The following is a 12,020-nucleotide window of genomic DNA, read 5'->3' as shown; positions in this document are numbered from 1 at the left end:
CCCCAAGTCTCACATGACCCAGATTAAGAACAAACAAAACAAGTTCCAGTTCTGCTATTGGTAGAGTAGCTGGTATCTGCCCAACACTCTGACATAATAATTACAAACTCTGGCCAAAATATTGAAAACAAACATCTGAAAATGTTAAAGTATAATTCACAACAAGAAGAAACTGGAGGGGAACCATCTGGAAGAAAAGAAAAGCATTGAGTGAGCTTCCTATTCTCTTTATGAGTTGGGGCCACTGGACACTTGAAATGCACAGAAAAACAGCAAATGTGTTGAAGAATCAGAGGACACACTAAGTGACCACAGCAGCTAGAAAATGACAGGAGATTCATGACTGAAGAGCCACAGAAGGGGAGTCCCGATCTGCATGGCAGCTGCCCAAATACCTGGCAGACCTGTAACTACATGAGTGGAAGATGGACGGACACCCAACAGCCAACTCAGACTAAAGAGTCTCGGCTGCTGCCCACCACAGAGGAGACAGGGTTTGAGTTCAGGTAAGTTCACTGCCACCAAAGCAATCTGAATAACATCAAATGGATGCAGTTTATTATACATAAACCACACCTCAGTAAAGTCAACCTCCCCTCAAAAAAGGAAAATAAAGACAGTTTCAGATAAAAGAAATCTAAGAGAATCTGTTTCCATGAAACCTGCTCTACGAGGTCTTCAGGCTGAAGGGAAATGAGACCAAATAGAAATGCAGATTTCCAAAAAAAAAAAAAAAAAAAGGAGACTATGTGAGAAGACAATATAAAAACACACATTACTTTTCTCTAAATTTCTTTAAAATACATATAACTGTGTAAAGCAAAGATTATATGCTGTGGGATTATAGTCTATCTATCTAAATGAATTAGAAATGACAAGTACGGCACAACCAAGGAAAGGGGGTAGTACATCAAACTATAAAAGTGCAAGACTCTTAAATTTGTACAGGAAGTGGTACAAGATAAACACAAAGTAGAATGTAAAAGAGTTAAGGACATGTATAGCAATCCCAAGAGGAACCACAAAGATTGAGATAAGAAGTCAAAAAGTAACGTACAGAGGGATAGTGGATGGGGGGAGGGGGGTTCACACAGTGTGAGGGATATAAATGATAAATGTCTAAGTTTTGCTTTGTCTTGTGCACCTGAAACTAATTAAAAAAAAAAAAAAAAAAAAAAAAAAAAGTAATTAAAACAATTTTTAAAACGTAGGTTTTATCCAACCACATAAATAATTTCATTAATTACAAACATTCCAATGAACAGGCAGAAAGATAAGAAGGAAAGAAACACATATGTGCTGTCTCCAAGAGACTTATTTTAAATATAAAGACACAGATTGAAAGTAAATGGATGAAAAAGATAGAACCTGCCGTAAGAAGCGTTATTTTAGTAATAGAATGGCAGGCTATATGAATACCAGATGAAGTAGATTACAAGAAAAAGTATTATTTCAAAACACTTAAAAAAAATACAGTTAGTAACACTAACAGGGCCACATCACCGAGGAGCCATAATAAATGTAAGGTGCATGCTGTCATGAGGGTCTCAAAATACATGAAGAAAAATTGACATAATTAAGGGAAAAAGACAAATTCACCAAATGGAAAGCTGATAATATTAACTCCTATCACTCAATTTTAAAAGATTAACCAGTCACCACCCACAAAGAAAAAAAAAACAACATCAGCAAGAACAAAGACAGTGTAAGGGATACTATCAGTCATTTATCTGACTTCTAGAGGTCAAAATACCCAATAACTACACAATATAACTTCTTCAAAACTCATCAAGCACATCATACACTGGGCTATAAAAGGAGTCTCGAGGTGTTTTAAAATATTAAAGTCATGATTAAGTAGGAATCACAATAACACACAGATCACATGAGAAGTCAAAGGAATTTAGAGAAAACATAAAACCATCCCTAAAATCTTCTAGAAGATAACGCTGGAGAATTTCTTCGCAGCCTGGGAAGAGGCAAAGTTTTCATAGAATACAAACAACAGTAGAAATAATGCAGAAAATACATGAAATAGGGACTTCATAAAATGTACAACATCTGCTGATCAAGAGATAATATTAAGAAAATGAAAGTCAAGCCAGACTGGGAGAAAAATATTTGTAAAGCCTGTATCAGACAAAGTACTTGTGTCCAGAATGTATAAAGAGATCCTATAATTCTATAATAAAAAAACAATTCAAGTTATTAAATGGCAAATGTTCTGAAGCGAGACCTCACAAAGCAAGACATGCACGTGGCCAAGAAGCACATAAACAAGAACACATTACTAGTCATGAGGGAAATGCACAGTAAAATTACAACGACACAGCAGCATACACAAAGCAGAATGGCTACAATTTAAAAGAGTGCAACCAACTACTGGTAAGGATGTAGAGTGACGGAAAGGTTCACACACTGTCGGTGGGACTTCAAACTATTACTCGCAAGTCCACTTGTAGGTATTTACCCAAGAGAAATAAACATATGTCTATAAAGAGATACAAGAATGTTCACAGCAGCTTTTCATAAGAGCAGGGTAGAAAACACTACCCACTGAGTAACTGCTCTGATATGATTATTTAGAACAAGCAAAACTAATAGATGCAGGGAAAATGAGAACACTGATTGCCATGGGGCGGGAGACAATGAGTATTATTGACTGGGAAAAAGCATGAGTGAATTTTCCGCAGGACTGAAAATGTTCCACACCTCGGTAGGCTTTGAGTTACACAGGTGTAAACACCTGTCCAATTCATTCAGTGGTACACCTAAGAATTTTACAATTCGCTACATGTAAATTCTTGCTAAATTAAACACACAACACATATTTAATTCTAGTTCGAGCAATGCATGCTGAGTATTTGGGGGTGAAGTGTGTTCATACCTTAAGTTTAGTTTGTAATACACCCAAAATATAATGGGATGGATATCCATTTGGTAAAGCAAATACAACAAAATATCAGTATCAGGGTGCTGGTAATATGTTTGTCCACTGCACACTTCTTTCAACATTTCTTCTGTGTGAATTTTATAATCAAATCTGTGAGGGAAGAAAAACACCAAAAGACATATTTGGTTATTTCTGTAGGGATGTTTCTTCCCCTCTCCAATGACTAGTCTTAGTTTCTTCCCTTTAGAACCTTATAACACCTGGACACATCAACTGAATAACCTCGTTCTCACGCCTACTCCTTAAGCTTGGACATACTGTTTCCTTATATATTGACCTTGAAACAACCCTAAATTTGATTCCACCATGCTCACTCAAATTTTGACTTGGTTGATCAGAAGTGGGTCCCACTAAGCTGGCAAAAAGAAAGTCTATAATTGGGTGCTTACAGAAACCTCAACCACCAAAAATGTGGGACTTACTATATGTTAACTTTATAACACCTTTACTTGGGTTATCTCACATGAGGTAGACACCATTGCTGTGCAAGAGGAAACTGAGGCATGGAGATATATTGCCTAATATCCTGTAGCTTAAACAGCAGACATCCTACAGACACAAGCTAAATATACTTAGTACTCATATTTCCATGTTAAAGAGAAGGAAGTTGCCCTTTCTGTCTCCCGCTGCTGCAAGGAGAGGCGCTGTCACCTTGTTCACGCATCTGCAACGGAAGGCTGTGCGCAACTGCTCTAGCATCCTGATCAGAAGGAACAAGCCTACATACAGCACTGAGCCCAATAATGTGAAAGCCTGCAACTCCTTCCGCTGTAACGGGCTGATTCACCGCAAGAATATGGACCTGGAGGGAGGGGCCAACCGCAGAGGTGTGGTGGTCGTCATGAAGTGGAGATCTAGCCAGTGAAAGCCATCCACCTCCTACATGAGGACAAACATCAACACGAAGGCTCGGGCCCCCCTCAGCAGCATCCGGAACATGATCGCCGAGGTCTGCGCATGGCCGACACCCACAGCGCCAGTGCCATCCTGCGCAGCCAGGAGCCAGGGACACTGAAGAGGAAGCAGGCTCGCCCCACCCAGGGCTCCTGAGCACCTTCCTGACCACAAGCAATACAGCATAAAGCATCAGCTGACTTTCTCCAAATAAAGAAAGGAAGGAAGGAAGGGAGGGAGGGAGGGAGGGAGGGAGGGAGGGAGGGAGGGAGGGAGGGAGGGAGGGAAGGGAGGGAGGGAGGAAGGAAGGAAGGAAAGGAAGAAGTTGATGTATAAAAAGGTTACTTTTACCAAGGTCATCCACGCCACTAAGTGGCAGGGCTGTACCTGACCTGATAATATCAAGCATTTAAATCTCCCGAATACCAGTCTCATCATATACCACTCACTTATTCTCTATTGGTAAAAGCCAACGGGCCGTTTAAGGAAACTGACCAGGGCTTGGGAGGTCTATGGCTGGAGCTGGGCTTCCTGTTACTCTCTAGTCCCAACTTCCTGTAAAACTTTATGGTTCTAACTTCCTGTAGGAGGTGTTATAAGGGAACCTTCTTGAGAGAGCACTTTTTTTTTTTGCTTGTGGATGAATGGCCCGAAGGTGCGTATTCCCACACTGCTGTGCTGGTTTTGTTTTCTTATCCCCAGTACACTTTTTTTTTTCTTTTTTTTTTTTTTAAAGGCGGACGCAGCTCCCAGAGCCCATGTGGGGATCAAATTGGCAAATGGTGTTACTAGCACCATGCTCTAAACAACTGACCTAACTGGCCACCACCTGAATAAATCCTCTTCTTGATGAACTATCTAAAATGTTACTTTTGTCCAATTAACACTATCAGTGAACATTTTCATTATAGAAATGAGATTGATATCACAGTGGAGGCAAAATGACTATGTTTAGTGAGTAACGATCCCTACAGAGGAAGGGAGGTTATGCAGATCAGAGAGGAGATAAGACAGAGGTCTTAGGGGTTAGAGGGTCATAAAGCTCCTAACAGTTACTATACCAGGTATGAAGAGCAAAATAATCAAGAAACGTTTAACCAGTATCACCACACCCCAAATGTCTCAATTCAGCAAAATCAGACCAAAACCAGTGAATTGGCTAACATTAAGCTACAGGTGTCAACCTGAGATTCAGCTAAATAATGATATTTTTAAAAATTGCAACTGAAGGGTAATAGGCAAAATTTACAAATCTGTCATCAGGCAAACACCAAACCAAACTGATTTTTTCCATATGCAGAGATAAACTTTAAAAAGGCAGGCCACACATTTTAGGGAGAAGTATAAAAACTGGTCTAAAGTACAAACTCATGTTACATTACTTGATACTGATTTCCTTATGTAAACAAGGTAAGACAAATAACCCATTTCACAAATGTAAATATGTCTACAGAAAGAGTTTTAATGACAAAAGAAAAGTGATTTGCTAAGAAAACTATAACATTTTATACAAGTTATAATCAATAGCATTCAAGACAACTTCTTTGAAGATATTACAATACATGGATACATTCCCTCCTTTTGCAACACTCCAGCCCAGCAACAAGTAAAAACTAAGGGAAAAAAAGACCCTCACGACCAGTAACTGAGCCAAGGCCTCCAACATAAATATCACAAGAGGGCCCTATGGTAGAAAGTCCAAACTGCCAAACCAGTCATGACTCTGTTCAGTCAGAGTCCCAATAACCAAGGCGCTAAATAGAAAAAGAGATGAAGAAACTGAAAACAAAGACCCTCAACTCTATATAAGCCAGCAAGGGAAAATATCAATAGACATGAAGAAAATGAATACTAATACATGCCACAATTTGAATCTAAACATGAGTTTACCTTCAACAGAAACTGTTACAAGATCTCCTATGTAAGGGCAAAAAATATACTTCTAAAAAATTCACGGGTCAATGAGGAAGACACAAATGAAATTTAATTAGAAACAAATGACAAATAAAAGCACTATGAACCAACACTTAAATGACCCAGCTGAGCTGAAGTTGATTTATAAAAGGACTAAAAGGACACTTGTGTTCAGCTCAAAGTAGGGAGAAAACAAATACAGCTACTGCTAGAAAGAAACATTAAATTAACCAATCTTCCTTTAATCTGTATCTTTTGCTAAATTTTATTCAACATATATAAAGGACTCTTCCTAATAAAAGAAATAACCTATGAAAAAAAATGGATAAAGAGAAAAAACAAATGGCAAAGAAACTCATAAAAAAATGTCTCCCCTCCCTAGTAAACAACAAAATGCAAAATAAAACTCCAATGGCATGCCACTTCACAGACATCACATGGCAGAAGAGACATATCAGTAAAATATTACCGCAGGTAATGTCTGAGAGTTTACTGCCTATATTTTCTCTTAAGAGTTTTATGGTTTCAGGTTTTATATTTAGGTCTTTAATCCATTTTGAGTGCATTTTTGAAAATGGAGTAAGAAGGTGGTCCATTTTCACTTTTTTTTTTTGCTTGTATGAACATTGGACAATTAAGTTTGCAAACTCATCCTAGAAAAAGTGCTGCATACCTCATTGCTGAATATCACCACTGTCACCTCTGAAGTACTCCCCTTGAGAAGTTATGCTCGAACCAGTGCCTGCAGTCCACCCTTCAAACCAATTTTGGAACTTTTTTTCTGGAATGGCCATCAGAGCTGTCGTCTTATTACCCTTGATGTCCTGCATGTCGTGAAAATGTTTTCTTTTCAATATTTCCTTCATCTTTAGGTAAAGAAAGAAGTCATTTGGGGCAGATTAGGTGAGCAGGGAGGGTGTTCTAATACAGTTATTTGTTGACTTGCTAAAATCTCCCTCACAGGCAGTGCTGTGTGCGCTGGTGCATTGTTGTCGGCAAAAGCCATGAATTGTTGCAGAAAAATTCTGGTCGTCTAATCTTGTCATGCAGCTTTTTGTAGCACTTTGAATTAGTAAACTCAGGTAACCGTTTGTCCAGGTTGTACAAATTCACAGTGATAATCTTTCTGATAGCAAATAAGGTTAGCAACATCATTGCAACATTGTCTGCGGACTTAATTGTCAGACCTCGTATCTGTTCTATTTTTCAGCACTGTTTATTGAATTTACACTGTCTTTGCCCCAGTGTAAATTCCATTTGTCATAGATTAAATGACCATATTGGGATAGGTTTATTTCTGGGTTCTCTATTTTCTTCCATTGATATATGTGTCTCTGTTTATGCCGATACCATGCTGTTTTGATTACTATGGCCTTGTAGTATAATTTGATATTAGGTAGCATGATGCCTCCAGCTTTGTTCTTCTCTTTTCAAGATTGCCATGGCTATTTGGGGTCTCTTATGGTTCCATATAAATTTTAGGATTATTTGTTCTAGTTCTGTGAAAAATGCCATTGGTATTTTGATAGAGATTCCATTAAATCTATATATAGATTGCTTTGGGTAGTATGGACATTTTAACTATATAATTCGTCCTATCCATGAGCATGGTATGTGCTTTTATTTATTTGTATCTTCTTTAATTTATCTCTGTAATGTCTTATAATTTTTTGAGTACAGGTGTTTTGCTTCCTTGGTTGAATTTGTTTGTAGCTTTTTTTTTTTTTTGATGCAATTGTAAATAGGATTTTTTCTAAATTTCTCTGATAATTTGTTATTAGTATAGCAAGTGCAAATGATTTTGTATCCTGCTACTTTTTAAATTCATTTGTCAGTTCTAATATTTTTTGGTGAAATCTTTGGTGTTCTCTACATATAATATCATGTCATCCACAAGTAATGACAGTTTTACTTCTTTCCAATTCGGATGCCTTTTACTTCTTTTCCTTGTCTGATTGCTGTGGCTAGGACTTCCAGTATTATGTGGAATAAAACTGGTGAACGCAGATATCCTTGTCTTGTTCCTAATCTTAAGGGGAATACTTTAGGCTCTCCCCATTGAGCATGATGTTAGGTGTGGGTTTGTCTTATATGGCCTTTATTATGTCGAGGTATCCCTGTATTCTCCATTTCCTGAGAGTTTTATTATAAACGGGTGCTGAATTTTGTCAGACATTTTTTCTGCGTCTATTGATATGATCTGTGATTTTTTTTTTTGAGGTGTTTCATGTTAATTGATTTGCAAATATGGAACCAACCTTGTATCCCAAGAATAAATCCCACTTTATTGTGGTGTGTGATCTTTCTATGTACTGCTGAATTTTGTTTGCTAATATTTTGTTGAGGATTTTGGCATCTATATTCATCAGGGATATCCACCTATAATTTTCTTTTTCTGTAATGTCTTTGTCTGGTTTTGGAATCAGGGTAATGGCGACCTTGAAGAATGAGTTTGGGAGGCTTCCCTCCTCTTGAATTTTATGGAATAATATGAAAAGTATACATGTTAATTCTTTTTTGAATTTTTGGTAAAATTCACTTGTGAAGCCATCTGGTCCAGGACTTTCGTTTGTCAGAGCTTGTTGACAACTGATTCGATTTTCTTAGTAGTAATCCCTCAGTTCAGATTTTCTGTTTGTCCATGATTCAGCCTTGGAAAACGTTATGCTTCTAGGAATTTATCCATATCTTTCTTGTTGTCCAGTTAGTTAGAGTATAATTTCTTGTAGTGTATTTGGAAAATTGTTTGTATTTCTGTGCACTCAATTGTAACTTCCCCTCTTTCATTTGTGCTTTTACTTATTTGGGCCCTATTTTTCTTGATGAGTCTGGCTAAAGATCTATCAGTTTTGTTTATCTCTTCAACCAACCAGCTCTTGGTTTCATTGATCTTCTGTATAGTCTTTTAGCCTCTATTTTGTTTATTTCCTCTCTGATCTTTATTATTTCCTTGCTTCTACTCACTTTGACTTTGTTTGCTGTTCCTATTCCAGTTCCCATAGATGTAAAGTTAGACGATTTATTTGAGATTTTTCTTGTTTCTTGAGGTAAGCCTTCATGGCTACAATTGGCCCTCTTAGGTCTGCTTTTGCTGGGTCCCACAGATTTTGGGTCAATGTCCTTTCATTTTCATTTTTCTCAAGGTATACTTTGATTTCTTCCTTGCTCTCATTGTTAACGTCTTCATTGTTTAGCAGCATGTTATTCCTTGTGTTTGTGTGTTTTCAGTTTTTTATTTTTGGAATTAATTTCTAGTTTCATACCATTGTGGTCAAGAGAAGTCACTTGATATGATTTCAATTGTCTTGAAATATTGAAACTTGTTTTGTGGCCCAATATGTGATCTATCTTGCAAAATGTTCCGCGTGTACCTGAGAAGAATGTATGTTCCGCTGCTCTAAAAATATCAATTAAATCTATCTGGTCTAGAGTGTCAGAGCTGCTGTTTTCTTGTTGATGTTCTGTCTGGAATATCTGCCCATTGGTGACAATGGGGTGTTAAAGTCCCCTATTTTGATTGTGTTACCTGTATGCCAGTCATCATTTGTTTTATATATTTAGGTGCACTTATGTAGGGTGCATAGATGTTTACCAGGGTTATGTCCCCTTATTGGATTGATCCCTTTATCATTAGGTAATGTCCTTCATTGTATCTTATTACAGGCTTTTTTTAAAGTCTATTTTCTGAAATAAATATCACTAACCCAGCTGTTTTTCCATTTTCATTCATGTGAAGTATCTTTTCCCATTCCTTTACTTTCAGTCTATGTGTGTCTTTTGATCTGAGGTTGGTCTATTGCAGACATCCCATGTAAGGGTCTTGTTTTCTTATCCATTCACTACGCTCTATCTTTCGATTGATTTATTTACCATTTATAATCAAAGTGATCATTGGTAGGTACATAGTGATCGTCATTTTATGATACACATTTTTTATCTTCTTTCCTTTGTTTTCCTCCCTCTTTTTCTTCAAGAAGTCTCTTTAACATTTGTAATACTGGCATGGTGGTAATGAAATCCTTAGCTTTTTGTTGTCTGGGAAGGTCTATATCTCTAATTTTGAATCACAGCTTTTCTGTGTAGTCTTGGTTGTAGGCCCTTGCTTCTCATCACTTTGAATATGTCCTGCTATTCCCTTGAGAGCCCTGTCCTGTTGAACAAGATGAGTTTTCTTAATTTCTTTATGTGTTCTTTCCTTTATGGATTCACAGCAAAGCCTAGAGGTCATTTTGCTATAAGCCACAGTGTGGCTTATATGGCTCTATGATATAAAAGTGGTTCCTGTGAGATGGGAAGGGAAGGACAAGGGAGGAATCAGGAAAGGGGATGAGAGAAGAGACACAGAGATTCAGAGTTTCTTACCTGTGTTGAGGATGGTTCTGGTCCATAAGAGATGATCAGTCCCCCGTGTCTTGGTCTTGGCTGACGAACACGACATTGGTTTAAAAGCCAAGACAGCTTGAGAGAGAATCTGAGTCTGCCTAGGCTGATGCTCTGCTTCTCCCCATTGGCGCCCTACCAGGCTTGCTTTGGTAGGATCGGGGGACTAGAGATGGGCTCCAGGGAGCATTGAAAAGGTCCTTCTTGTGGCATGGAAGAGTTCCTGGAAGAACCCATGAATGATTTAGAAGAGCGCTCAGAATGAAGAGTCACTGTGACTGCCCAGGGTTCGCCATGTATGGGCGTGGTTACAGGAGTGTCATGGCAGGGGACAGCCCAGAGACGGGAGCCACAGGCAGGCCGAGCAGAGCCTCACAAGTACCAGTGGAGGGCCAGCAGTGAGACCCAGTCAGCAGAGGAAGTTTGCCAGGTTTCCTGGAGCAGTTGTCCTGCTAAAAGTTCTCAAGGGACACACCATTACTGACATCAGTGGTGGGTGAAGCCGGGACAGAAGTCTGTGCCCCAAAATTAGATGAGAAAAGCTACTTCTCAACCAGGGATCAACAGGAGACAGAAGAGTCTGAGAGATCACAGCTGCATACCTGGCTGGCAGGACAACTACAGGCTCCTTCCAGACCCATCCGGGGACGTGAGAGACTCAAGAGACAGACTGGGGGCATAGAATCCCAATGTTGACTTTGAGTTGACTGAATATTTACCTGAAAGACTCGAATTTTAAAATGGGAGAAATTACCGAAGAGTGCTTTTCTACATACCTGCACCCTTTTTGTCAGCCTAGTTTTAATTTTTGTTGTTAACCCGTTTTCCATTTTAAACTATTCTTTTCAAAATCCCTTTATTTTCTTTTTCCCGTTATCCTGTTTGGGATTTAAAGTTTCATTTTACAAGTTTCAGCAGACTTGAACATGCTGTGCTTATTTCCAAACAATTGTTTGGGTATCACAATTTAAGAAAATATTGTCAAGATCTTTAACAAAAAAAGAGAAATGCTTCATTCTTAAACTCTTGTTGACAGTTTTATTTCTAAAGACAATCTTTAATATTGGTTGGCTTAATAAGTAATGTGTTTGAATTTCCTGTTTTGAGCAAAGCTGTCAAATATACTCATGGATTTGTCTCTCTGATAAAGTAAATCTGGAATGGGTCAAATGTGAAAATATAACTACAAAGAGAGGCAGAATTAATTGCTTCTGATCATTTGCCTCCATCTGGAACATTAGTGCAGTTTGATTATTGGCTGTAACTCACACATTCTGATAATCCCAGTTTCACTTTATGATTATCTCCTTTTTCTCAGATGACATTGTGGCTTTCCTTTTGACCCTACTGTTTATAAATTGGATTCCTATATTCGCTCAGGTTCCACTTCATTTTGCTTTGGACCCTGGCCTCAGCTATGCAATTCTTAAGTAGTTATGATGCCTTTAAAATGTCTACAGAGTCTCAGACTTTCCTCTTTTCAAAGGAAAGGACCTCCTTCCCTCCCCTCCAGTGAGGGCTGGACCAGTGACTCCTCTCTAAGGAACAGCATGTAGTGGACAGGACGAAAGGTGACTTCTGAGATCAGGTCATAAAAGGCCTGTGGCTCCTGTTTGCTCTCTGGACCCCTCACCCTGGGGAAGACAACCAGCATGTCCTGTAAACACTCAGCAGGATGGAGATGCCTACAGGGTAGGGAAGCCCCAGCATCAAGAAGGGGTGCACCCACAAGGGGGTCCTCCCAGGTACAGTGAAGCCTTTGGATGCCTGCAGCTCCGCCTGACCTCTTGACTGTAGCCTCATGAGCCACTCAGTTCTTGTGGAGCCAGAATTAACCTAGAATTGCCCACACTTGATTCCTGGACCCACAGAAATTGTG

At 38.7% G+C, this 12,020-nt stretch overlaps 1 pseudogene; it reads left to right on the top strand.

The window, feature by feature from the left end:
* Positions 1-339: 339 nt before the first annotated feature.
* Positions 340-4,003, top strand: LOC148755734 (large ribosomal subunit protein eL28 pseudogene; annotated as a pseudogene).
* The last annotated feature ends 8,017 nt before the right edge of the window (positions 4,004-12,020 follow it).

Source organism: Rhinolophus sinicus, chromosome 14 (genome assembly GCF_057876585.1).
Source record: "Rhinolophus sinicus isolate RSI-liver-muscle chromosome 14, RSI-T2T, whole genome shotgun sequence".
NCBI classification, from domain to species: Eukaryota; Metazoa; Chordata; class Mammalia; order Chiroptera; family Rhinolophidae; genus Rhinolophus; species Rhinolophus sinicus.
Note: the sequence above shows the minus strand (reverse complement) of the source record. Positions and strands in the feature narration are given on the sequence as shown.